Source organism: Ambystoma mexicanum, chromosome 4q (assembly GCF_040938575.1).
Source record: "Ambystoma mexicanum isolate Mex_15411 chromosome 4q, UKY_AmexF1_1, whole genome shotgun sequence".
In the NCBI taxonomy this organism is placed as follows: Eukaryota; Metazoa; Chordata; class Amphibia; order Caudata; family Ambystomatidae; genus Ambystoma; species Ambystoma mexicanum.
The window spans coordinates 971,053,738-971,081,417 of record NC_090928.1 but is presented as its reverse complement, the minus strand read 5'-3'; the positions used below and the strand labels follow the sequence as shown (position 1 = coordinate 971,081,417).

Genomic DNA, 27,680 nt, shown 5'->3' with positions numbered 1-27,680 from the left:
CTTAGGTTCAAACACTTCTGTTTGGTGGGTAACTAGTGACGTTTCTTTATCTAAATCAATTAACGTCAATACTCTTATCCTGGTGCTTAACTCACATTCCCAATACAAAAAAAACCTGTCCATCTATATCCTTTCTGTAAGGAAAGGCATAACACTTATAAAGTCAAATCACAATGCTCAATTCACTGGAGCAATGTTGTGTAAAGGTACTCAAGCCTATTTAAAGCTTTACGCAATAATATGCATCTCAATATAGATGACCATTTTCAATGTAAAGCCCAAAATCATAGCATCAAAGGACCAGAATTGTACAGTATTCAATCAAGCTAAAACCCATTGCATCTTAACGAAAATATAATAATGCCTTTAAGGTGTAGCTCAGAGCTCACACCCCGTAAACCCTTGCATGGCTTCAGCAAAAGCAGCCCTGGCGTTTGGGGAAGCAGCATATTTATAGGGTGCCCCGCATGGAAATCCTCCTTACCATGAATACTGTCACTTGGTGGGCAAATCCCCTGCTTCTCACTCTGACTTAGAAGTACCTCCCTTTTCTTCTCAGGATAATGGTAAACAATATGGTTGGTACCTCCCCTAAGCTTGCTGCTGAATTATCAAGTGTCAGCTTCTGGCCAATTTATCTACAGGTCCTAGATGTCCCTAATTCAAGAAACCAACGTCACGAGTTGTTTTAGCTCTTATGCAAGATGCCATTTATTCCTCTAACATACAAAATGAAGCGGATTTCATTTCACTGCCTACTCATAATAGCTACATTTTATATGCATGCATATATTGTTAATGCACTGGCCTGCTCAAAACTACATATGTAAGTGTGTTTGCATGCATGCATGCATGAATGGATGTATGTATGATTTGAACAAGCTATCAAGCTGATTAGTGCTTTGTTATAATAAACGGTTACATGAATGAATGAATGTATGTTAACACAGAAACGCACTTCTCACTATGTATTTGTGACACTACTACTAAAACTCTCTTGCTATGTACTTTTCAATGCAATGCTAATATAGACCTCTAGCAAGCCCTTTGAGCATTAAAGCGCATTGAGTATACTTGTACTGTTTATAGTTCTACTGTTGCTATTCTAAATATTGCAAATTAGACTGCCCTTTAAGCATGTATCACTACTTGCTCATTCCTTTCAAGGCACTACATTCTACTCCACCTTTTAAAGTCCATGTTAGTTCTTCTATTATGAAGGTATATCCTGAAATTAGATGATGTCTCACCTGTTGCCCTTACGCCGCAGAGCAGAATGGGCTGAAATACCATGACACTTCTTCTCTACCAGTTCGCTCTTTTTCTCCAGGTCCTTCCAGTACCTTCTCTCCTGGCCCCAAGTTGTCCTTGATCCTCTGTGTTCTTCCTTCCTCTGGTCTTCGCCTCACAATCCCACCCTGCTTCCTCCTCTGCAGTCCTGTGCCATTAGGGGTCTCATTTCCTTTGCAATACGCTGAACGCCTGCCTGCAGCTTGTACTCTGTAGTTTCACTATCTGGATCTCCCTCGTCCTCTCTTAAGAAGTGCTCCACAGGAGGGTTTATTTCCGGGTATCCGGTTTTCCTCCGGTTATCATCCTATCATCCGAACAGTCACCTCACCTTCAGTGGCCCAACACCACTCTTACCAAGTTGGCTTTGGGGAAGGACAGGCCTTCTCTCCTCCAGCCCCACCTTCTCAAGAAAGAAGAGAGAAAGACCTGTTTGGGACAATACCGAACACCCCCATGTTGTTTTCTTATTTTGATTGCGCAAATAAGTTTTGAATCCTATAAAACAGCTCAAGTTGTTCTTGAATATATCTGGGGTGAGGGAGCGGCGGTGGCCGAGAGCCAAGAGTTCTCAGAGGTGCCCTGGCATTACTATTCGACCACCGATGCAGACATGCCACTGCTACTGTATGATCTTTTCCTTTGTCACATGGTTGAGGGATGGATGGTGGGCTGAGTTGTTATTTAGAAACTCTACAGGGATTATGCTCAGTTGCTCAGTAGGCATTGTCGCATTTCATCTTGGGATATTATTGCTGCACAGATGCCAGGTGGTAAACTTTGTTACAGTGTTGTTGTTTCTCAATATGATTGCGTTATGTTTAGACAAAGAGCATGGCAGAATTACAGGCAGAATTAACGAGGTGGTGAAAACAAATAGAATTGTTCTCCATCTAAACAAGACCTGGGGATACTAATGCTACAGGAAACACATCTTCTGACAGCTAAGGAAATTTGCTGCATTGCTGTAAGGGGAAGATTTACACCTCCTAATCAGCTTTCGCTAGAGGAGCGATGATGTGGTTATGATCTCATTGAAGGTAGTATACCCTATCTCTATCATGAGGGGAGATATGATGTGTTAGATGGGAGTCTCCATGGGACTCAATTGCAAGTATTGAGTAAATGTGAGCCGGCATGACTGAGTTGCATTTCTTTCTGGACATTGAAGGCATTCTCAAGAAATATTGGAAGCATGTGCTGTTGTGCATGGGAGACATTAATGTTGTCTTGGACGGGGGGTTGGAAACGTGGGGCAGTAGTGTTAGGCCCCCAGGAGCTAATGCAACAACTCGGTAGGGATAATGGAAGATATGCCATTGCAGGGAATATGGAGAAGAATGAATGGTCATTCTACTCAGCAGTGCATGGCTCCTATTCGCAAAACGAATTTGCTGTAACATGAGAAGAGGATGTGTAAGAGTTTACAACTGAAAATTCCTAGTTGGAACCACACCGGATTATGCAACATTACTTTTGGGACACCATTACTTTTAGACACTGGGCAGGCATCCCTCGTTGTTACCCATGAGGCATTTAGGTGTGTGCATGCTAGGAGATTTGAACCTCTGATTGAGAAATATATATTATACACACACAAAAATGTTGTACCTCACAAATTGGATGAGCGCTCTGTTGATAGCTGTAGCACCATATTGGGAGACCATGAATGTGGTGGTTAGAGTGTTTTGTATTTCCTCATCTGTGGGGACTAGGAAAAATACTAGCACAAGAAATTGGTAGGGAATATTGGCGTTCCTGTAGGAATGAATTCCCTTGGGATCCTCAGATTTAGGGGGAAAATGGAGAGAGAGAGGCAGGTTATAGAAGCACAGGAAAAGTCTGGAAGGTTTCATTATGCAGCTTACGTGACGAGGCATGATGAGGAACATGATGAGGTGGGTTGGCTGCTGGTTTGGCTGGCCAATAGAGAGAAGGGTTTGCAAGCTTACTTGAGACAAAGGATGGGGCAGGCAATAGGGTGCAGGACCCAGTAGAAGTGGATAGTCTTCCGCCAATATTAAACTTTTATAAAAAAGCTAGGTTAGGTTGAACAAGGTACAGGTGAAGGAGTGGTTCAAGGAGGCTGATGTCTGTTGCATAGCTCAGGAGGACAGACTATAGTTGGAGAGTCTTATGACTGAGGTGGATTTTCGTTGGACGATGAACAGCCTTAAATGTGGTAGAGCCCAATGATTCTGGCCCCCAACCCTTTAGATGTAACAAGTAATGAAATGCATTTTCATCTCTAATTTGTTAAACATTTGTTCTCTTTCGAAACCAAGACTAACTGTGAATTCAGTAGAGTGACCCCTATCACATGCATATAAGAAGGATGTATTAAAATGTATGAATTAGTAATACCTCTACATATTTGAATAATTTTTAAATTTTTGTTCCTGCAATTACAGAAACATGAATGAAGTCTCTGAATTCAGACATTTCTTGCGGATCTGAATATATATATATATATATATATATATATATATATCAATCATTAATGGCACAAGTCCATAGAAGAAATAAGGGAAATACTTTTTTCAGTTGTATTTCATCATATGTGCTGAGAGGAGGGCTAACCCACAGCTAAATGCATCACCACATGACAGATTTAAATACATTGAGCCAATTGATGCAAAGAGGAGGATTCTAGTGAGTGGGTGTAAGTAAGTAAAAGAAACCTATCACAGTCTCTGTACAATCCAAAATTGTTGAATCAAATAATACTGCATGGGGAGTTTGTGGGGTATTTAACGTTAAACACATAGAAAGAGAGTTTTTAGGAAAGTAGCACAGGAAGTGAGTTTGTCCATTAGGAGAAAAGCTGATTGGGGTTCCTCCTGGATGTAGATAATGGAAGCCTCCTTCTCTCCCTTCTAATTTTCATCCCATCCCCTTCTTGGCTTATTTATCTAAACTATTGGGACGTGTTGTCTACACCCAAGTATCTTCATTTGTCAACCAGCACTCTTCTTCCTCCTTTTCAATCTAGGTTTCGTCCCCGTCACTCTACAGAGACCACCCTTTAGCGGTCTCAAAGTTTCTGCTGTCTTCACATTATGCCAAACATTCTTCATTCTTGTCCTTTTTGACTTATCAGCCACATTTGATACTGTCGACCACTCTATTCAGCGCTCTAGAATCTCTCATCTTGCTCTACGGTGTACTATTCTTAAATGGTTTCCCTCCTATCTCTCCAACCACACATTTTCTGTCTCGTGGCCTGGCCAGTCCTCGCAGGTTTGCCCTCTTTCTCATGGTTTGCCTCCAGGTTCTATCTTCGATATGCTCCTTTTCTCTCTCTCTACATCCCCTTTGTTGGCTCCATCATTTCTTCCTTTGCTTTCTCTTATCTTCACTTGGACGACTCACTGATTTCTTTTCCTTCTATCCTCCTTGTCCCTCTCAGACTCTATCCACTCTTCCCACCTTTCCATCCAATACTGGAGGTCTTCCCATTATCTACATCTACCTAGGACTGCTCATGGACAACCGACTATCTCTGGAACCACAAGTCAACGTTCTCACATAGAAGTGCTTCTACCTCCTGGGACTACTCAGAGGGATGCTCCCGTACCTCTTTACCCTATAGAACCCATGCAGTCATTTCCCTGACATTGTCAAGAATCGACTATGCAAACAGCCTCTACCTCAGAATGCCTGAAAGACTCACCAAAAAACCTTAACACATACAGAACACCGCTGCATGGATCCTCCTGAGATTAAACAGAGGAGACCACATTACACAAGCTCTGAGAAGCCTACATTGGCTTCCAGTAAAAAAAAACCTCTGCATTGGCCAGAAATCTCTACACAGGCAAGGAGCTGAACTTCTCCAGGCCAACATCAGCTGCTACCAGCTGAAAAGAGACCTAAGATTAGGCAACAACCTCCAAATAGAGACAAAAAAATACGGAAAAAGGAAATTCTGAGGAACTGCATTCTCACGCCTAATTGCTAACGTATGGAACGTAATGACAAAGGAAATTAGAACCACAGAAGACCAAGTCACCTTCAGGAAATGACCGAGCACACGGCTATTCAACTGCCAATGACCAGCACAAAAGGGACAATACCTGCAATACCAATGAGGACCGAAGGAAAATCCCCCAACCACCAACCTACCTCTTCCCATTCCTGCCTCCTAGCCACGCGTCACACTGAGATAGATCTGCATAGACTAGCAATGCCTCACATTAGACAGATCTGTGAAGACATACCATGCCATGCATCACATCTAGGTAAATCTGGGAAGAGTAGCCATGCGTCACAGTAGATAGAAATTATGTGGACTAACCATGCATCACTTTAGATAGATTGGGTAGATTAGCCACGTATCACTTCTAGAAGATTTGTGAAGAGTAGCCATGCGTCACTTTAGCTGTTAATCTTACAACACCCAGAAGCACAACTGTATCTAATAGGGACTAATGGGAGTATCCAATGTCTTTCACTCAGAAGAACTTGTGGGAGGAGCTAGTGCTCAGAGCTTAGAGAGATGGCAGAGCGGCCAGTGCACCACAGCTGGAAGACTTGGAGGATACCATTGATTTTAAGCTGGATGAGCTTTGAGGACATACTTGGAAGAATGTTGTAAGTAACCAACGTACTAACTAACCACCCTACTACTGCTCCCCTCCTACATAACTCACAAGTGCTATGCATGCCTATTGGCTAGCCAGACTACACAAACCCACTCTAAACTTTTAAGTACAGCACTTAACACACTGGACCTTACAGAGACCAGACAAACTACACATAAAAGGCACTAAAACACACAACAACATAACATTCTCCTGCGTGAAACAAATAACCACGACCCTGGACCTTGCCCTTACAGATACAGCAAGCCAGCGCGCATGATTATACTACCAGCCAAACCGCACATGAAGCACACAAACACACCCAACATAACACTAGTACATAACCGAGACATTGAGTCTTACCCTTACGAATACAACAAGCCGGGTGACACAACCAACTCACATACTGTCATGATCTCTGCTTCCAAAAGGTCAGGGTTTTCCCAACTCCCTTGGAAGCAGATCCATAACCCAGGTTCCGAGGGCCAACCAGTCCATATTGGGACCTTCTGGACCCAGTCCTGGCGCCAGTGGCACCAGGCTCATAAATGTGCCCAGTCCCAGCGCTGGAAGCGCCGGGCTCATAATGCTTGGGTGGACTTACCTGCAGCAGACCATGCTGCTTACTTGCCTGCCAGCTGAGCCTCTGATCCTCTTCTGTTTGGAACTACTTTTCCTGTTGGGTGGGGCAGGAGCCACTCCCTAGATTCAGAACACTGGAACTCTTCTGGAAAGCAGGAACTCTTTTCTTACCTAGGCGTGGCTGTGGAAGGAGAGACCTAAGCACTACAGGAGGCTATTTAAACCACACCCGGTGGATGAATCTTGCTTTGCGTTATTCTGCATCCTCTGCAGCAGAACGCTCATCGTGTCTTCTGCATCGGATCCTGGACCTAAGGAAAAAGGCTTACCATCCTGAATCCAGTCTTCAGCAACACCTATAAAGACGAGAAAGAACAGGTTAGCATTCCGGCATCTGAAAGACAAAGGCTTACCTACTCTTCGTGCGCTCCGGAGGTCTTCACACTGCATTCCGGCATCTGAAAGACAAAAGCTTACCGACTCTTCGCACGCTCCGGAGGCCTTCGGCGCTGCATCCTGCATCTGAAAGACAAAACAAGGTGCGTTTAAAGACATTGGGGAACTTTAATACTCACGTGCCATTACTCCTTTCCACATCAACCCCAGTGGGTATTCCGGCACCCTGCAGCCGCTCCGAACTCGTACCTGCAAAATAAAAGACAGTTAGAGCGCATCGTGAAGCAGGCAACAAGCGCTTACTTACGTGCTTCCAGGCGCTTCTATTCATCATACGGACTCCATCTTCAACTCACTTCAGCCCGTCATCCGCCATCGCCGGAACCTGCAAAACAAGAGACATCATTGCTAAAGACTTTAAAGACAATAGAATTACTCGAAACTTACCGTTCGTGCAGTAAACGACGGACAGCAGTCCTCTGAAGTCAAGAGGCCTGCGCTACCGATCCAGTGAAGAAACTGGTTACAGCACCCTGCCCCGAGGCAGATGGAGAGCTCGGCATTCACTTACCTAAGGTGAGAGCGTTAACCTTTGGGGGTCTACAGGAGAGCAAAAAGGGAAGAGATAGGGACACCCCAATAACCCAAGTTCATTAATCCCATATTTTCTGTCTGCAGACATCTTACTCTTGAAGTCAGGCATACAGTGCACAGAGGTCCAGCCCAAAGAGCCAACCGGGTGCTACACATCACCTTTGAAGATACGGTAGTCGCCCAGTCAAGACCGGCGCCTCTGCGAGAATCAGGTGAGCGTTACAGACCGCAAAGCCTACCGCAAAACTCTCGCCCAGGCGCTATGGAAACCTCGGATACTGACCACCTAGCCCGGTTACTTGGGGAACTAAGGGCAGAAGTGCATGCAGCTCGTCAGGAAACGAATGCTCTAAGAAGGGAACTAATTATTTCCAAGGAGAGAACAGACGGTCTTGCTAGACAATTGCTACAGTCACAAGCCGGACAAACCCCGTTACCTGCATCAGGGGCAAATCTTCCTTCAACATCCTCTATGAATCCAGTGCAGATCAACCTACCTGGGAATGTACCTCTGGCTCCGCCCGAACGATTTTCTGGTGACCCAAAGAGGTTTGCAGTATTTATCAATCAGTGCCGGTTGCACTTCTTATGCCGGCCAGCAGCCTTTCCAACTGATCAAGCTAAAGTAGCTTTTGTACTTTCGTACCTTAGTGGCAATGCGGCAGACTGGTCGATCCCTCTAGTTAATCAAGATGATCCGGTTCTCCATGATTTTCAAGCCTTTCAGCTTAGTATGGAAAAACTGTTCGCAAGACATTCACAGGGGCAGGCCTTGGACAATGAGCTTCTTTCGTTGCGACAGGGTAATCAAGACCTTTTGGCTTATATTGCATCTTTCAATAGGCTAATAGTGGAAACTCAATGGCCTGAGGACAAAAGGATTACGCTGTTTTACAGAGGTCTACGTGGAGAGCTCAAAGACGTTTTAGCCCAAGTAGTGAATCCCCCACAAGACTCTTCGGATTATATAGACTTGGTCGTTCAAATAGATCATAGACTGCAGAACAGGAAGGCCGACCGTTCCAAGTTTGATGCTCGAGTATTTTCCAAACCGCCAACTCCTTCCAGAGGAGTAGACTCCGGGGAACCCATGCAAATTGGGGGTCTGAAAGGTCCTCTAACACAAAAGGAGCGGGAAAGGAGAAAACAGTTGCAATTATGCCTATATTGCGGAAACTCAGGGCACTTTCTTCGAGACTGTCCGGTGAAACCTGCCAAGAAGGCAGTAGGAGCTGCAGTTACCAAAGTTACAAACTCTGAGCAGGGAAACGACCTCGCCCGACAAGAATAGAGGTCCTCTTGCCGAGCGTGAAAACCAGTTCCGTGACCTCGCATTTCATGATACCTATGGTCCTCATTAGCCCTTATAATCCGGATCGATTACATGCAACTGAAGCTTACGTCGACAGCGGTGCCATCGGCAATTATGTGGATCATGAAATGGTTTTGAGGATGAATCTAACTCTTTGTCCCAAGGCTGTAAAGGACGTCATTACTACAGTGGATGGTACGGAGATAGCCTCCGGGCCAGTAACGCATACCACTCAAGAGGTGACGCTAGTAAGTCAAGATGGACACCATGAGAAGATCGTGTTCGATGTGATCAAGGCCCCTCAGTTTCAGATTATTCTAGGAATACCTTGATTAGAGAAACACAATCCTCTGATCGATTGGCGACCAAGAACGGTCCAGTTTCCAGAATGTGTCTCTACTTGTCACCTTCCACCTGGTGTTGCACTGGCAGCAATTTCTTCAGAGACTCCCCAGTTACCTCCCGAATACCTTGAATACCAAGATGTTTTCCGGAAGGATCAGGCTAACACTCTACCTCCTCATAGGTCTTACGACTGCCAGATAGACCTGATACCTGGATCTACTCCTCCTTGTAGTAGAATTTATGCTCTCACCGAGCCTGAGAACCTTCACCTTCGACAATACCTGGATCAATACCTGGCGAATGGGTTTATTCGTCCTTCCAAGTCCCCTGCTTCTTCAGCTTTGTTCTTCGTTCCAAAAAAGGAAGGAGACCTTAGAACTTGTATCGATTATCGCTCCCTGAACCAGATCACCGTTAAGAATAGATATCCGTTACCTTTGATCCCTGAACTCCTGGACCAAGTCAGAAAGGCATGCATTTATACAAAGCTGGATCTTAGAGGAGCTTACCACTTGGTACGAGTAAAAGAGGGCGATGAATGGAAGACGGCCTTCCGCACCAAGTATGGGCTATTTGAATATCAGGTCATGCCCTTCGGACTTTGCAATGCCCCGGCCGCCTTTCAATATTTTATGAACGATGTCCTCAGAGAGCTCATAGATGTGTGTGTTGTTGTTTACATTGACGACATCCTCGTTTATTCTTCATCGGAATCTGAACATCGGAAACATGTGTAAATGGTCCTCGAAAGATTGCGTCAACACAAACTTTTCGCTAAGTTGGAAAAATGTGTTTTCAACGTGACTGAAGTTGAATTCTTGGGATTCATATTATCACCTGGCGGAGTACGTATGGATTCAAAGAAGGTCGATGCAGTTCTCAAATGGCCATCACCATCCTTCGTAAAAGGTGTGCAAAGCATGTTAGGCTTCGCTAACTTTTACCGCAGGTTTATCCCCGAATTCTCTCGAATAGTCCAGCCCATCACTGCCTTGTTAAAGAAAAACAAACGTTTTGAATGGTCTACCGAGGCGGAACAAGCTTTCCAGGATTTGAAGACTAAATTTATCTCTGCACCAACACCCTCGCCCCGAACTCCCCTACATCGTGGAAACTGATGCTTCAAGCCTTGCCATGGGGGCAGTTCTATCTCAAAAGGACCCGGTAACCAATCCGTTGCATCCCGTGGCATTTTGGTCCTGCAAATTCTCGCCTCCTGAAATCAATTACACGATTACTGACAAGGAACTTCTGGCTATCAAGTCTGCCTTTAAGGCTTGGCGGCATTATCTGCTGGGAGCCCGACACACCGTTACTGTGATTACGGATCACCGAAACCTGCAATATTTGAAAACCGCAAAAGCCCAATCCTCTAGACAACTCCGTTGGGCATTATTCTTTGCCGAGTTTGACTTCATAATTACCTATCGACCTGGTACAAAGAACGGTAAAGCTGATGCCCTTTCTCGGATGGGAGTGGAAGAACACTTGATCAACCCTAAACCTGTACCAATCATTCCCGAACAAAGAATTCTGGGTGTAATCGCCACAGAATCCATAGAGGAAGTTAAGGATAAAGCCAGGCAACTTGTAACTCCAGCAGACATACAGAATTGGCATCTGCAGGGAAAGGACTTTGCAGTAAAGGACAACTTATTGTATTTCCAAGAACGATTATACCTACCCAGCACAGATTTACAGAAAAAAGTAATCTCCTGTTATCACGATTCTTTAATGGAAGGTCATCCCGGTATGGCCAAGACCTCAGAAAAGATCAAGCGCTACTTCTGGTGGCCGTCTTGGAAAAAAGATATCAGAGACTTTATAATGTCTTGTGGAGTATGCGCCCAAAACAAGAGTCAAAAGGAAAGACCAGCAGGCCTCTTACGCCCTATTGACATCCCACCTCGCCCTTGGCATACGGTTTCTATGGACTTCATCACCGATCTACCTCCATGCTCCGGATACAATACGATTCTAGTAATCGTGGACTTATTCTCCAAGATGGCGCATTTCATTCCGCTCAAAGGCTTGCCAACAGCAGCAACTCTGGCCCGAGAATTCCGCGAAAACATCGTCCGACTACACGGTTTTCCTTCGGTTCTAATTTCGGATCGAGGTAGTCAATTTATTTCTCATTTTTGGCGAAGTTGCTGTCGGTCGGCTCAAATTGATGTGAGACTATCGACCAGTCACCACCCTCAGACCGACGGACAAACCGAGAGGACCAATCAAACTCTGGAACAGTATTTACGCTGCATGCTGCAACAAACTGAAAAAACTTGGAAAGACATCCTTTGGATAGCCTAATATGCCTACAATAACTCTGTCCATTTGGGAACTGGGAAAACACCGTTTTTTCTTTTGTACGGCAGTCACCCTCGAACCTCGGAGTTGGATCCCCTCCAAGATCTTGAAACACCAGCAGTAGACTACCTGCATTCTACAATCACCCAAGCCTTTAAGGAAGCTGTTTCTCACCTTCAAAGGGCTAAAGAACAATACAAGAAAGGAGCAGATCAACATCGCAAGGAAGGCCCTCAATATCAAGTAGGGGACCAAGTCTGGTTATCCACCAAATATCTACCTCTAAAAGGGCCACGCACATTCAACCCAAGATACCTTGGTCCCTATTCCATCACTACCATAGTAAACCCAGTAGCGGTCAAGTTGGACTTGCCCCCTCACATGAAGATACATCCGGTCTTCCACGTCTCTCTATTAAAACCCGTGCAACCTCAAACCCGACTAACTAAATCTCCAAAACCCATCCTAGTTGATGGAGAACTCGAGTTTGAAGTCAAAAGCATTCTGGACTCCAAGATCTCCAAATCTAAACTATTTTACCTAATTGACTGGAAAGGCTACGGCCCCCAAGAGAGATCCTGGGAACCTGCTGAATATGTCCACGCTCCTCGCCTAATCAAAAGATTTCACCGAACATTTCCTGACAAGCCAAAACCCCCGGAGAAGCCCGGTTTGGGAGGGGCCTTGAGGGGGGGTACTGTCATGATCTCTGCTTCCAAAAGGTCAGGGTTTTCCCAACTCCCTTGGAAGCAGATCCATAACCCAGGTTCCGAGGGCCAACCAGTCCCAATTGGGACCTTCTGGACCCAGTCCTGGCGCCAGTGGCACCAGGCTCATAAATGTGCCCAGTCCCAGCGCTGGAAGCGCCGGGCTCATAATGCTTGGGTGGACTTACCTGCAGCAGACCATGCTGCTTACTTGCCTGCCAGCTGAGCCTCTGATCCTCTTCTGTTTGGAACTACTTTTCCTGTTGGGTGGGGCAGGAGCCACTCCCTAGATTCAGAACACTGGAACTCTTCTGGAAAGCAGGAACTCTTTTCTTACTTAGGCGTGGCTGTGGAAGGAGACACCTAAGCACTACAGGAGGCTATTTAAACCACACCCGGTGGATGAATCTTGCTTTGCGTTATTCTGCATCCTCTGCAGCAGAACGCTCATCGTGTCTTCTGCATCGGATCCTGGGCCTAAGGAAAAAGGCTTACCATCCTGAATCCAGTCTTCAGCAACACCTATAAAGACGAGAAAGAACAGGTTAGCATTCCGGCATCTGAAAGACAAAGGCTTACCTACTCTTCGTGCGCTCCGGAGGTCTTCACACTGCATTCCGGCATCTGAAAGACAAAAGCTTACCGACTCTTCGCACGCTCCGGAGGCCTTCGGCGCTGCATCCTGCATCTGAAAGACAAAACAAGGTGCGTTTAAAGACATTGGGGAACTTTAATACTCACGTGCCATTACTCCTTTCCACATCAACCCCAGTGGGTATTCCGGCACCCTGCAGCCGCTCCGAACTCGTACCTGCAAAATAAAAGACAGTTAGAGCGCATCGTGAAGCAGGCAACAAGCGCTCACTTACGTGCTTCCAGGCGCTTCTATTCATCATACGGACTCCATCTTCAACTCACTTCAGCCCGTCATCCGCCATCGCCGGAACCTGCAAAACAAGAGACATCATTGCTAAAGACTTTAAAGACAATAGAATTACTCGAAACTTACCGTTCGTGCAGTAAACGACGGACAGCAGTCCTCTGAAGTCAAGAGGCCTGCGCTACCGATCCAGTGAAGAAACTGGTTACAGCACCCTGCCCCGAGGCAGATGGAGAGCTCGGCATTCACTTACCTAAGGTGAGAGCGTTAACCTTTGGGGGTCTACAGGAGAGCAAAAAGGGAAGAGATAGGGACACCCCAATAACCCCAGTTCATTAATCCCATATTTTCTGTCTGCAGACATCTTACTCTTGAAGTCAGGCATACAGTGCACAGAGGTCCAGCCCAAAGAGCCAACCGGGTGCTACACATCACCTTTGAAGATACGGTAGTCGCCCAGTCAAGACCGGCGCCTCTGCGAGAATCAGGTGAGCGTTACACATACAAGACAACACACACAGACGCCAGTTTCTCCTGGTTCTGAATCTGTCCTATTAATCTACCATCACCAACGCACCCTGCCCTCTTTCTTGTAGAGCCACGTGAGCACCTGGAGATCTCCCCTGTGGTGTTAACGGTGCATGGTATAAGACAACATAACATCTCAATACTTCAAACACAGAAGTCCTTTTTCTTTCCTGCCTCTACCATTCATCCTCCTCTGCCTTCCCCCTTCGGTCTCCTTCCGACCTTCCTCATTTTTAGTTTCTACCCATGCAATCTGTCATTTTTGACTACTCCCCCACTTTCTCATCCCACATCTCCACTATTTCTTGTTCTTGCCAATTTTCAATTATTTAACATCCATAAAGCCCACCGATTCTTAACCTTTTTTTATGCATCCCAACTCCTCATTTCATCCTTAGTCTTCTCTCGTCTATTTTATTGTTCAAGTTTATTAATTGGTCTACCGGCTAACCATCTTGCCCCACTTCACTCAATCTACCATTCTTCTACCTGCATCCTCTGCACCCTCACTCACTGTGAATCCATCTCCACTGCTTTGCACTCTCTCAGCTGTCTGACTTTTGATGCCTGACATCTGTTCTCTTTTCTTTCTTTGTTTGGTATTTAAATGTCTCTACGGTCTCGCACTCCTCTCTCTCTCCTCCTTGGTCGCATTTTACTCTTCCCTCCCACTCCCTTTGCTTTCATTTCCTTTTTATCTTAGTTGTTCCTCGTCCACCCTGTTCTTCTTCTCGTTTCCACTCCTTCTCTCTTCTGGCCCCAAAGCACTGGAATGCCCTCCTTTCTGTCTATTTGGTCTCTGGCTTTTCTCTCACTCCTTTAAAGCATGACTGAATGAGCACCTGCTCGTGAACTGATTTGTGTACTTTTCAAGTCTCATTTTGTACTTTTTTGACCTTTGAGAAGCGCTTGGGGGACAAGCGCTATGTAAATACAAATAAAATACAAGAAGGCTTTTTCCATAGTGAGCTGAACGCAGAAACCTTTCCCAAGATAGAACCAGATTGCCTAAGGGGGATTTGGGAGCAGGGGAACCAACCAAAAGCAAGAGTTTACGTCGCAGATTTTCTTGAGCTGTTGATATTCCTACTTGTCTATGGCCTTTTAAAGACCAACAAAAAGTGAGTATAAGAACCCCAGAGCATTTTGAAAAATGTCCAGAGAATTAATAAAATCTCAGATATAATTGAACGTACTTGGGGGGGGAACCTTGTTTACTAGCTAAATCGATAAAAGGGAACTAGACAGGAAATGATACTTATGTAAAATAGATTACCCTTGAATCTTTACTTGTGCAGGGTCTATTAGTCTCTGGCTGAAAACAATTATTAATCAATTATCCAGACTTGACAGGAGCAAATAATATCTGGGTTTGTAAGCATTGTGTACAACATGACTTAGATTTGTAGGGATTGGTGGACGTCTTGATCTGTGAAAAATATCATTTATATAAAAGAAAAATCCTGAATAGAGTTTTCTACTCCTTATAGAGAAATAGGATGGGATTTCTTTCTCCCCTTCATTCCTAAAAAAATGTAAATAACCAACAACATTTTACAAAAAAATCTTTGCACAGAAATATGAATCTGTTTTTGGTGGATTCCTAATGCCAATCAAAATTAAGCTGCTGATTACTTTTCTACTTCAAATGTATAAGCTTGTGTTTGTGTGACCATTTAATGCATCAAGATGTTTTGCTGTCCAAAATAAAAGCTTCTACCTTGAAACTAAGCCTTTAGAATAAATGGAACGAAGTCAACCCTACCAAACAATCTTGTATCTGTGTCCTGAGTTGAATTAGCCCTAGAAAAGGAAAGTCAATCGTTTTTCTGATGCCAAGACTTGCTGATGGTTGCAAACTAAATAAATTGCATTTTTGGAAACCTGTATCCTCCACAATGGTTTTGTTATTATTGTGATTCTGACAACCAGTGGCTGTGTATGCTTATATTGGAGAGGCTTTTACTCTTTTGTATAGAATATTTATTGAGATTTGCATTTCTACATATGGATGTTTGTGTACTGTGATTGTAGACATTAATTACATATTAGCTCATGAGGTGGTGGGTCGGAGAAGCAACCAACAGGTTGCTCGGATCGCGGATTGGATACCACAATCTCAGGCCACGTTCCGAACAGACAGATGGCTGCTGCCCCTGCCCTGCCATCTTACACCCTACCCACTCTCCCCTCCCCTCGGGTGTCCAGTCCCTTCTCACTCCCACTTACCTGATTTGTGCGGCAGCACCCCCCTGCTGCTGCTGCCGCTCAGTGTCCCTGCTGGTCACCATGGAAATGGAAGATATTATATGATATATAGCATTTATAACGCGCCTATACACAAGTGTTTCAAGGTGCGACGAGGCAAGGGAGGGGGAAGAGAGGGAAGACAGACAACGATCCTGCTAGGCCAGGTGTCATTCAGATCGTGCAAGTGCGTGGGAAGGGGAAGGAGGAGAAGTGCGGGGGGAGGGGGAAAGGACAGTGCAGTACATGGGATAAGAAAATAAATAACAATAAGAATAAGTACTGCCAGCAGGTGGCAAGTGCAAGGGTAAGTGCGGACATCAGGTGTCAAGTGCTGGTAGTGGGACTGTAGGGATACAGAGAACAGTCCCCAACTGCAGGGGTTGCCGGGAAGGCAGTGCAGGAGTGTAACTGGAAGGGGAGGGGACCTGGGCCCAAGATCAGAGGGTGGCCAGGTAACCAGTGCAGTTTCAGTGTCAGCTAGGATGTCCGCAAGGGAGAGGAGGAGAAAAAGCAGAAGCAAAGAGAAAGGTTTTGAGGTACTTCCGGAACCGAAGATGATTCTCCTCAAGTTTCAGGGAGGCTGTTCAGAGGGAGGCCCCAGCCGAAGAAAGATCTACCACCAACTCGTTGCTTGGAGAAGCGACTAACACTGAGGGAGTTTGAGGCAGATGAGCGAAGAGCTCGAGAAGGAAGGTATTTAGGAAGAGAGAGTTGAAGGTTTTGAGGCCCCAGGCCCCAGACGGCCTTGTGGACGATGCAGAGGGTTTTGAACTTCATCCTCGCAGTCACTGGGAGCCAGTGCAGAGATTTCAGTCCTGGAGAGATACAATCCCTGGGCTTGAGGCCAAGGACAAGTCTCGCAGTCCTGTTCTGGATAAGTTGCAGAGGGCGGAGAGTAGAAGCAGGCAGATTTAGAAAGAGGCTGTTGCAATAGTCCAGCCTAGAGAGAACCAGAGCTCTGGAGACAGTGAGCTTCTGGGGGAAGGAGAGGAAAGGAAGGATACCTCTGAGGAGGTGCAGCTGGAGCTCATTATGGAGCCCCGCCTTCCAGATCTATGCTGGCCATCTTGGGTATGTTTTTTATTTGAATGCACAGGACACCACGAGGCGTCCCGTTCATTCAAACAAAATACATTGCTATTCGCACCCAGGCTTTAACTGGGGTGCTAATAGCAATAAGCATCCATTTGGGGGACTTCACTGGCTGGTAATGGCACCGGGGCTTAGCTTGGACCTATAAATTGGGCCCCAGGCCGCTACCAGCTGGTGAACCCCCCCACCCCCGAACGGGTGCTTATTGCTTAAATAGCAGGCAGGTTGTGTTTCTTTTCTGTATACAAGCTGCCTGTATTCACGCGTAATATCGTGGGCGGGTTCCCCAGCATTGCAAGTTAGGGAACCACCTTTAATTTCTTGGTGTATTATTTTAAATAAATAATACATAATTGAGATTAAAAAAAGCCTGTTTCTTATTCTAGGTATATGGAATCATTCTTGTACCATCTGATGCAGCACCTTGGTCTGTGTCTGGCCGCTGTGGGACTTGTATGATGGCAGCATAAGGGCATACAAAGCTGCATCTGGCCTTTCATGATTGTAATGGGGTGTATGTCACAATGCAGGGTTCTATTTAGCTTCTGCTTCTACGTTCGGATGACCTGGTTAGCTTAAAACCAACAGCTACCAGGAGCTACTTTTTGCTCCCCCGTGCCAACTGGTGCCTTACGAACATTCACATGTGACATTACTTTTAAGCGTTTGAGAATGTAAATAAACAAGAATTGGGACAAATCTAGGGCACATTTCAATCTAATGGATCATAGTGGGCAAAAAGGTAAAGTGTGCATGTCGTGCTGAAGTTTGATGTGCAGTACCCTATGTACTGGCTCCTGGTTCCCTAGCAGTAGCTCCTGTCTACTGGGTAATGCCTGACACCCAGGAGCCTGTTTTAGCTCCTGCTCATCAAATCCTAATATCGAACCCTGGCTGGTTGAAGTACATACTCTTATGTAGACACCTCTACTGCTGTGATGGCAGTACATGGTCATGTGATGCTGAATCATCTAGACCTATGAGGGGGACAGTTTGGGTAGGAGGCCTCACTTATGTATATGATGACACATATTAGCATGCACTGCATTGCATCCTCTGATGGCAGTGTATATGCCCGGTCTCTTCTTACGCTTACAAAAGGTATTTTTTAGGTCTTATTCTTCCTGCAACACATTCCTTTGTGACCTCTGTCAGGAAGGGTAGGGGGGCGCTGTTGCACTGTGACCAAAATGGCCGCCCTAATTTAGAGCTCTTGACCCCGCGGTCGATTGGGACGTAAATTCTCCTGCTTCCACTAATCCTGCAGAATTTTGGAGCAGATATTGAGCTTCCGACGTCTCTAGGGGCACTCCAGTCCCCCGGTCTCGAACGGAGACCAATGCACTGAGAACGAGGACCTGGCACCCCGGCACGAGTGAGGGACGGCGCGCACAACCATCTGTTAGGCCTTGGCAGGCTGTGAAGACCGGCCAGCATGTCCAATATAACTGGTGGGCTCACCCTGATCCGCTGGAGCCCTGCTGATTCTCCCCTGACACTCTTGGGGATCGTTATCTGCTGTCTGACACCCTGATGCCTGGGGCACTCCCTGGCAGCCAATATGCGATCCCGGCCCCCAAGATACGGGACCGCACTGCCCTGCTGTGTCGGTTCCTTTGTGCCTGAAGGCGCACATACATAGATTTGCTGTCCGGGACCACCGTGGCTCCCCTGCATCGTAGCTGAGGACAGGCTGAGGGACACCGGAGCTCCTCTTCACCGGACAATCCCTATCACTGAGGCGAGACCGGCAGCGACGGCGGAACCCCCACGGGCCAGCAGAGGCGGGTGTAGCCCTACAGGAGGCGCGACGCGCTGGCCCGCTCAGCTGCCTGGAGCCATTTCTCTGTCAGCCTCCTCAGCCTCAGTCTTGCTATATGGGCTCCACTCCTCTCCTAACCCCAGCTACCCTCCGAACTAAACTCTGGGGCGGCCCTCCTCTCCAGGCCATTACCTGGAGCACTGGTCAGGAGCACTGGTCAGGAGCACTGGTCGGGTCTCTCATGACACAGACCTGTCCTAAATTGAAAGCGACGGACCTCTGACTGGACCTTTTGTTCACCTTGGGAGTGCTTCTGGTGCTGTTCCAGCATGCACCTGTCCTTTCTGGACCAACATTCCTGATACGGCATTGCTTATTACGCCGACCACGTAATTCAGCCTGTACCCTGACCTCAGTCACCGGGTGGCACATTGCTACACTGTTGGAACTCGTGATTGCGGCGCTCCACTCTATTCCAGGCCTGAATTCAACTGTTACCCTAAAAACCTCCGCCAACCACACTGTGTAGGGCCCCTGCCGAAAACACCAGCCTACCTGCAGGGGCGAGCAACGAACACAGAACTGCGCTGCCGGATGCCCCGGGAGTATCTTCAGTGCTCCCCAAGGAATATCAGAGCCCTCTGAACCAATACTGTTGTTATTCTGCGACAGTACATCACATCGGCCACACAGCTCAACTACCGTGGTGAGACATGAACGGCCATCTCATTGTTGACGGCACAGCGACCCATTCCACCGCTAGAGCCTGGACTGGGGGTGTGGGCCCGTTCACGCTCTGCTCAACCCTGTGCGGACACCCAAACCTTGCTCCAAACTACGTCAACCCCCTTACAACACGATTGCGGGGTGGCACAGGACCCGACGAATAGGGCCGTTGACGCAGGTGAACAATAACTGGCTTGAGATACCCACCACCGTGGTGCGCTCCCGGCCTATGGACCGCTGCCCTAAATCGCTTACAATATGACCGAAGGGAGTGCCAAAAATCAACTCTCCATAAACCAATATACCAAATCCGTCCCCAAGTAATCGACAACTGGTGGATCATCCACAGACATGGATACGGCAGCATTCCCAACGGAACCCACCGAGACTCAATGAATGATGGCGTGCATGCAGAAGGGGTTCACTAAGGTACACAGCAAACTTGATGGCAGGACCAGCGCCATTGACTCTATAAAAGCCTGCATCGACAAGACTGACCATCGACTAGCGGAGGCTGAAATGCACGTGGGCACTGTGGAGGACAATATGTCCACCATGAGGAGTGAACTTGCCACTCTGTCCAGGCGGGTGCTGTTGGTGGATAAGAAGAATGACGACCTGGAGTCGCGCTCTCGCCGTAATAACATTCGCATCATAGGTGTTCCTGAAACAAACACAGAAAAATCACTGGAGCAGTGGATAGAGTCCACCCTACTCCCACTCTTGGGGAATCTGACATTATCGCCACAATTTGCAATAGAGCGGGCCCACAGATCCCTGGCACCTAACCCCAGACCCGGTGTGCCTTCATGCCCCATCATCGCTCACATTCTCAACTACCGTGACCGCAATGCGCTCCTTCGTGCAGCTCGTGAGCAAGAAAACTTGATGTTGGGCTGAAACAGGATACACATCTAACCCGAGTTCTCAGTGATTGTCCAACAGGAAAGGAAATCCTTCTTGGCGGTCAAGAAGCGGCTCTGCGATGGCCACTTGAAATATGCAATGCTATACCCTGTGAAATTGAGTGTCGAATGGAGAAGAAAAACTTTCTTTTTTTACATTGCCCGATAAGGCCATGAAGTTCCTTGATGAGGCATTGCCAGCACCCTGGCCACCGAAAGCACAACTCAGATTGGGCCTTGTAGGAGCGTCTAGCTCCCTTTCATGCTTACACACCCTACGGTTTGTCCTATGTGACCAAATGTTACATACCTCTCATTTTCATGTTGGTGTCCCTGGGGATGTTGAAAGTATGTGCCTTTTTTTTTGTTAATTTATTTGTTTTGTTGTATTTTTTTGTATTTTGTATACTTGTTCTGGCCTCAACTGATAATATGCTGGTCACCCCGGTTGGGGTTAATTTCGTTAGAAGCTTGTGAACATAAGTCCTAAATTGACCCGGTGGGTCCGAGTGGAGGCTTCCCCCATGCAATGTTGGGGTGGTTTTGTGGGAATGGATTTCCTGAGTTTCTACGGGGAGTGAGGGTGGTGGCGGGGGTTGGTTGGGGGTTATTAAAGTTGATAAAATTGCACTTGACACGCATGACGCTCACATGCAATGGAGAGATGAGTCGGAGGGGCGGACTGACCGTGTGGAAAAGGCTGGCTCTAGACAGTATGAGGGTGGGTAATAGCCTCACATCCAGATGGGAGATATAACCTGCCTAAGTTGGAATGTCTGGGACCTGGGTAACCCAAATTAAACAACAAACTATGCCTGTAAGTCGAGAGATGTAAGATCCAAATCCTGCACTTACAAGAAACACATGCCCTCTCGCCAGTTTGTGAGGGATTTGCCAGAAATTGAGGGAAGAATCGATTTTATACATCGTACTCCACTCAATCTAGGGGGGGTTGTGATATTGATGCATCGGTCTATTCCATTTCAATGCTGCAACGTGTGAGTGGACCCACTAGGTAGATATGTTTTAGTGTATGGGAGATGCTGTTGATGAATGTATATGGTCCCAATGTGGACGATCCTCCATTTTATGCAGACAATTTCATGAACTTGCTCGGTATCCATTGGTCCCTATTTTGTGGGGGGTGGATTTCAACACCATCCTAGACCTGGAATTAGATAGATCCACATGCACTCACAGAGCCCCCACCGGAGTTGCCTCCACTATCAAAGAAGGTATGAATTCCCTAGAACTCGTGGATGCTTGGCGAGCACTGCACACTGCTGACCGTGCATACACTTCTACTCCTCCGTCAATGACTCCCTCTCCCGCATTGACATGTGGATTATCTCTAACACGCTGCTCGGTGGGGTCAAGAATGTTGCCATGCTTACTTGCACCTACTCTGACCATTTGTCGGTTATTATCTCCCTGACCCTGCCCATGCTCCCTATACCTTGCAGCAATTGGCGCTTTAAACCACTAGCCCTGCAAGATGTTGCATTTGCATCCACTTTCGACGACCATGTACACTTGTTTTTTTATAAGAATATAGGCTCAGTGCCCTTGCCTAGTACACTCTGGGAAGCCTTCAAGGTTTACATTCAGGGGATCGCGATATCGACAGAGTTTAGTGTCCTCAAGGCAGTTCGATATGGTATAACACAATGGGAGGATAAACTGTGTGAACTAGAGCGGGAATTGACTGGCGACCACACTTACACAGATTAAAGAGGCCGTAGATGCCTTTTAGAACCCAAGCGGAACCCAAAGTAAAATACTTTAATACTCCTATGGGCACTAAGAAATACAGAGAGGGATATACCTGGAATGTTGCTTTCTCAAATGCCACAGCAGGAAGGCGGCAGTGGCTGTATCCCACTCGTACGGGACATATCAGGTGACCTGGTCCACACAGCTGTGGTCATTAATGGGGTTTTCACTGGGTTCTATCAGGACCTCTATACTAACAAAGACGCATGTATGCGGGAAGAGATTGGCGGGTTTCTTGACACAGTCCCACTCAGTCAAATATCACAGGACACCAAGGCCCTTCTGAATCTCCCAATCGCGATAGTTGACATTACTCAGGCAATTGAACACCTGCCAACTGGGAACGAATGGCCTAACTGCTGAATTTTATAAGCGTTCCAACTAAACTCTTGCCCCATACCTCTTTCAGGTCTGGTGCGAGTCCCAATCACTTCCAGGCACCATGCGAGAGGCATTCATCACGGTTCTGTTGAAACAGGGTAAACCCACAGGCCAATGCGGCTCATACCGCCCCCTGGTCTTAATTAACACGGATGTGAAAATATCTGTGAAGATTTTGGCCACTCGTTGATGCCAGTTATGCCGTACATCATCCATCCTGATCAGTCGGGATTCATCCCTGGCAGATCCTCGGCACTTAACCTTTGAAGCCGCTTTAATATACTGGCCCAGATTGACCCTAAAGCACATGCGTTAGCAGCCAAATTAGATATCCAAAAGGCATTCGAGTCAGTCTCTTGGCGGTTCTTGTATGCCGTATTGTCAAAGTGCGGGTTCGGTTAGGAGCTCCTCAAGGCCTTACACCTCCTTCATGCTGCTTCAGTGGCCAGGGTTAATACGGACAGGCTACTCTCTGCACCATTTACGATGGGTTGCGGCACCCGTCAAGGCTGTCCCCTCTAATATTTGCCATTATAATTGAACCCTTGGCAGACTTAATAAGACTCAAACACAGACTCTGCAGGGTTCCCATGGTAACTGAACCACAGATCCTCTTCCTCTACGCAGATGATGCATTAATATACATTCAGAATCCACAGGAACATTTAAGGCCCATTGTGGAAGATATCCTAAATTGTGGAGAGGTGTCAGGTCTCCGAGTGAACTGCAGTAAATCCAAACTCTTGCCGCTAACAGATATCACTCCCCCTCCCGTGGACTTACAGGGGTTCCAATGGGCTCTGACAACTAGACGCTACCTGGGGGTGATGGTAGCCAGACACAGCCCACGCTGTATGACTGCAACTACAACACCTATATGACTCGGCTGCAAGCTAAACGTATGGGCTGGGCCCGCCTCCCCATCACAATAGCAGGCAAGATTGCACCCCTTAAAATGACAGTCCTCCATAAACTGCTATACCTTTTCCTTAAGATACCACTGTGGCCCAGGCAACCCTTCTTCCAGGAGCTGGAGAGTGAGATCTGCAAATTTGTATGACACTAGGGGTGTGGGACTTTAACACAACCATTTGACAAGGGAGGGTTTGCTGCTCCTGATTTTGAGTTCTAGTGATAACCCACCCCGTCCGTATATCCTGCTAGAGAAACATTCGATGGGAAGCAGGGACCTGCGCTCACTGGTTTTCCACAATGTATTTGCTGATGATTATTGCTTTGACCCTGCTAGCGTCACAGCGCTGGTCTGGCGCAAAATCTGGAAGGTAGTTAATGCACATGCCCCATTTCACAAGGATTTACCTCTATGGAGTGTCTCATCCCTGCCCTGTGTCGACCCTGGCGTGCGGGCATTATGGGTACAACAGTGATTCCACACACTGGGGGTCATTATAAACAGAGGATAACTTCATCCAAACCTCTGACATCCCAGGGCTTGCACGTGGTACGTCCTCTCAATGGCTGCAATATGCAGGCCTGCGAAGAGCATGTAAGAAACTGTGGAGTTGCTTCCTAACTAAACCCGAGAACAGCACACTCCTAGTGTTCGCACTGACAGCCTAGTGTCGTCCCTATATCACTTGACTCAAACATGTTCGGGAGCAGTACATCCCAAAACACACACTAAATGGGTGGAGGATCTCCAACTGGACGTAACCGATGACCTCTGGTGCGACACAGACCCAAAAGGTATCGTTCAACTCCAGCATTCAACTGAAAGAGCTTAAAGAGCTCCACCGGTACCATTACACTCCAAATAGAATAGGCATGTTTTCGAATGAGGGAGCTGGTGCATGCCCACGCTGTAGTCTTACCCATGCTGGATACTTTCATATGCAGTGGGACAGCCCGCGGCTTGCAGCCTTTTGGGGAGATGTGTGTGCAACACTGTCCAAAATGACTGATACTGATGTCCCCGCACTCCATTCCTATGCCTGTTTCATATTCCAAATTCATTATCTGGCACTCTTTCTAAATATGTACAGCTCTGTTTCCTTCTGTCAAAGCGATGTATTCCTTTGCGTTGGACAAGCCCTCATGCTCCCAACAGAGACCACTGGCCGAAAGATCTAACATGGGCTAGCGACATGGAGGAGCAGTGGACACACATGCAACCGTTTGCATCATGACCAAATGATATTTGGAACCCCCTAGACTGTAACTCCCGCGCTTGGTGACAAATGCAGACAAGACTCTGTCACCAAAATCGACTTGAACTGCCCCCTTGGAACTATGCCCCGGATACAGGAACCATATCAAACAATGTTTCCTACACAGTCATGGTTGCCGTACTGAATGAACTATGTAACACTTGATTCTATGCTCTGTTGTCCTCCCATCTTTAGTGACACTGTAAAAGCTATCCTACTGTGTTGTGTTGTTTAATGTCAAATGCTTTAATAAAGAAAGTTTAAAAAAAGGAAGGGTAGGGGCAGTCCTTTCACAAAACATCCCAAACCCAAGCCTGACCCCCTCATGTGCCAGCATGTAGCTTTGTAAGCCCTTGCCTCTTGCTTCAGGTCTTGGCCAGTGTCTTTCTTCTATTTCTGAAGCCAGAGGAGAGACCGGCCAGATGACCCAGTAAGGGAACCTACACCAGGGATCCACTACACAACCAAAAGGAAAGGCTGCTGCCTGGCAGAAACCCCATCATGACCGCGTGCCAATCAAAGAGAGGGACCCGAGTGCTGAGGCCGTGGAAGGCGCCAACACAACGCAGTGCAAAGCAAGAGAGACTGGGACTATGCAGCAAGTGGAGAAAGCTTGCAGAGATGACAATGGTAGCAGGCAAACCTGCCCTCGGACACAGAACTCCCCTAGAACACCAGGAAACCCACAGGGAGCTCTATCCACCCTCCCCAGAGCAACTTACCAATGTGCCTGGCCGTAACAAGGCCTATTCCCTGAATGGGTGCATTGGGCTTTCAGTCCGCCATTTTCAGTACGCGGCAAGCCCATGTGTATCAAGGAGCTGGGAATAAGCCCCCTGTTGATGACTTTCCGTCGTACATACACGCCTCACGGGAGGAAGTCGTGCCAGATTGGCCAGGGAGAGTTGCTCTATTAGAACAAAGGGAGGGGAATTTAACCAGAAAGCAAGACGTGTGGGTTATCTGGGTGAGGTCGCAGGAGGAGATGAAGGGGGGGGGAGGATCCCAAGAGACTAGCAGGAAAGGGGAAGCAGCAGATTGTGGAGACTTATCTCAATAGTGAGGGGTGCAAGAGTTTCTGAAGTGTGATTGTGCCTGTTTGTGTTGCGAGTGAGGAGGAGAGCTGGGAGGAGGGAATCAACGGAGGGACATAAGACTGGTGGGTCGAATAAGGTGGCTGGTGAGACAGTAAAAGTAGAGAGAGGAAGAGGTAAGCATGCACATGGGTGAACAACCTTGAATCCCACTGAGCAAGCGTAAGGTACTTCCCTATTCCCTATAGAACACAAACGTCTCGCTAGAGTAGGGTAGGGGCCAATAGGAAGCCCTTGAGGGAGTTTAGACAGCCATTGTTTTATAGAGACCATCTGTAGTTTTAAGCCAGGAATTAAACAGTAGAAGTTACCGATCTGTTTCACTAACCAGTGTTACGGACGCTTTGATTAGGGAGGAGATCGCACAGGAGACAAGAGAACTAGGGATGGCCCTACGGTCCACAAAAACCTAACTCAAACCCTTGACCCAGCCTCGAGACTTCTTGTGCAATCTATGACACCGCTCTCTGATTTCGACTGTTACTTCCAATATGGTACTTCTGCGCTGTTGCGTAGGTGATTCTTCTCCCATTACTCTTCTCTCCCATTCATTCTTTGTCCAATCTCCCATTCTTGCTTACCCTCTCCCTGTAATGCTGCTCCCTACTGTCACTTTCACGCCTCTCTTCACCTGCCTCTAGTTTCCCACTTTCTGCCTTCACTGCCTGCATGGTCTGCTTCCTGGTGTGCCTTCAGGGATACCAGTTCCCCAGAATGCCCGGGATAGAGGAAGTGAAATCACACACCTGATGACATCACCAGAAGCCACATCAAGTGACCTTTGACCCTGGCATCACAGGAAACTGTGCCATGTTGACCTTTGGTCATGGTGGCATGGCATCAGAAATCTAAAATAAACACTCTTAATAAGTGCAAGATTAATAAAATGGTACTTCAGCAGAACAAGGCTATTTCAGTTGTCAATACTATGTTAACTGTGGTGCTGGTACGTAATGGGTGCAGCCATGTTATGCTGGGGCCCATAGTCCTTTCGTAGGCCAGGTACACTGCCTCCTTATGCCAGTACAGCCTAACATTTCCAGTGACGACTATCTCGTAACAGGTGAACATGCCAATTGTGGTCATAATATTCTAATATGCTAAATACCACCTTGCATGCCCAGACATGTTAAGTACAGCCTCATATACCAGTGGGGCCATCATAAGCCTCCAATACCAAGAACAATTATAATATGCAAGGTACAGCTTTACAAGCCCAACTGCTGTGACCAAATGCCAAGTTCTGCCTCAATCACTTAAGTACTACCATTTTATGCCAGGTAAAGCCTGAACTCCGTAAATGATTCAGTTTGTATTTAATAGCACTGAGCTTAAACACTTATATATGATGTCATTTTTAGCAATTAAAGACCATTAGGCCATATGAATTGGCGATTTGCCCAAGGTCACACTCTTGGATCAATTGGGGAAGACCGGATTTGTGTGCAGGTGTCCAATTTATCGAATGGCCACATTTCCTCTCACCCCATCTTTAGTTTACACCAACATATGTAATGTGTGCGTTGTTTTGTTACATGACCTTCTCTAATCAACCAGCAATGTTAGGTGACGCCAGTGTCATATGTGCGCTTGTTTTCTGTATAGCAAATGCTAACTTAAGTATTATGATTTATCAACATCGGAAGGATAAAAGGTTGTTTCGGCAATGTGTGGATTCAAATCTGTAATGGTCTGTGGGAGGAACACAGTTACTAGTATCAAGCACCTAACTCATTGGACTATTTTTTAAAGTACTGTATAAAGGGGGTAATTTCGAAGTCTAAAAAAGTAGATAAAGATAAGTGGCTTCGCAGCATTTCCAATGTAGTCACACTCTTTGTCTCAGATTCTCTCTCTCTCTTTCTCTTTTTCTGTCACACTCTTTCTCTATGACTCTCTTTATACTGATAGAGTTGTCTACACAATATTGTTGCACCGAAGATGCTATGGCAAGTGCTATTATGAAGCATTTTTAGTTTACTTATGTCACTGGTACCAGGCATGC

The 27,680-nt window shown here is 46.7% G+C and overlaps 1 protein-coding gene across 2 annotated transcripts in view; it reads left to right on the top strand.

Annotated features, from left to right (window-relative positions):
- INTS7 (integrator complex subunit 7) overlaps window positions 1-27,680 on the top strand; it is a 673,605-nt gene that overhangs the window by 30,971 nt on the left and 614,954 nt on the right. The window lies entirely within an intron of this gene.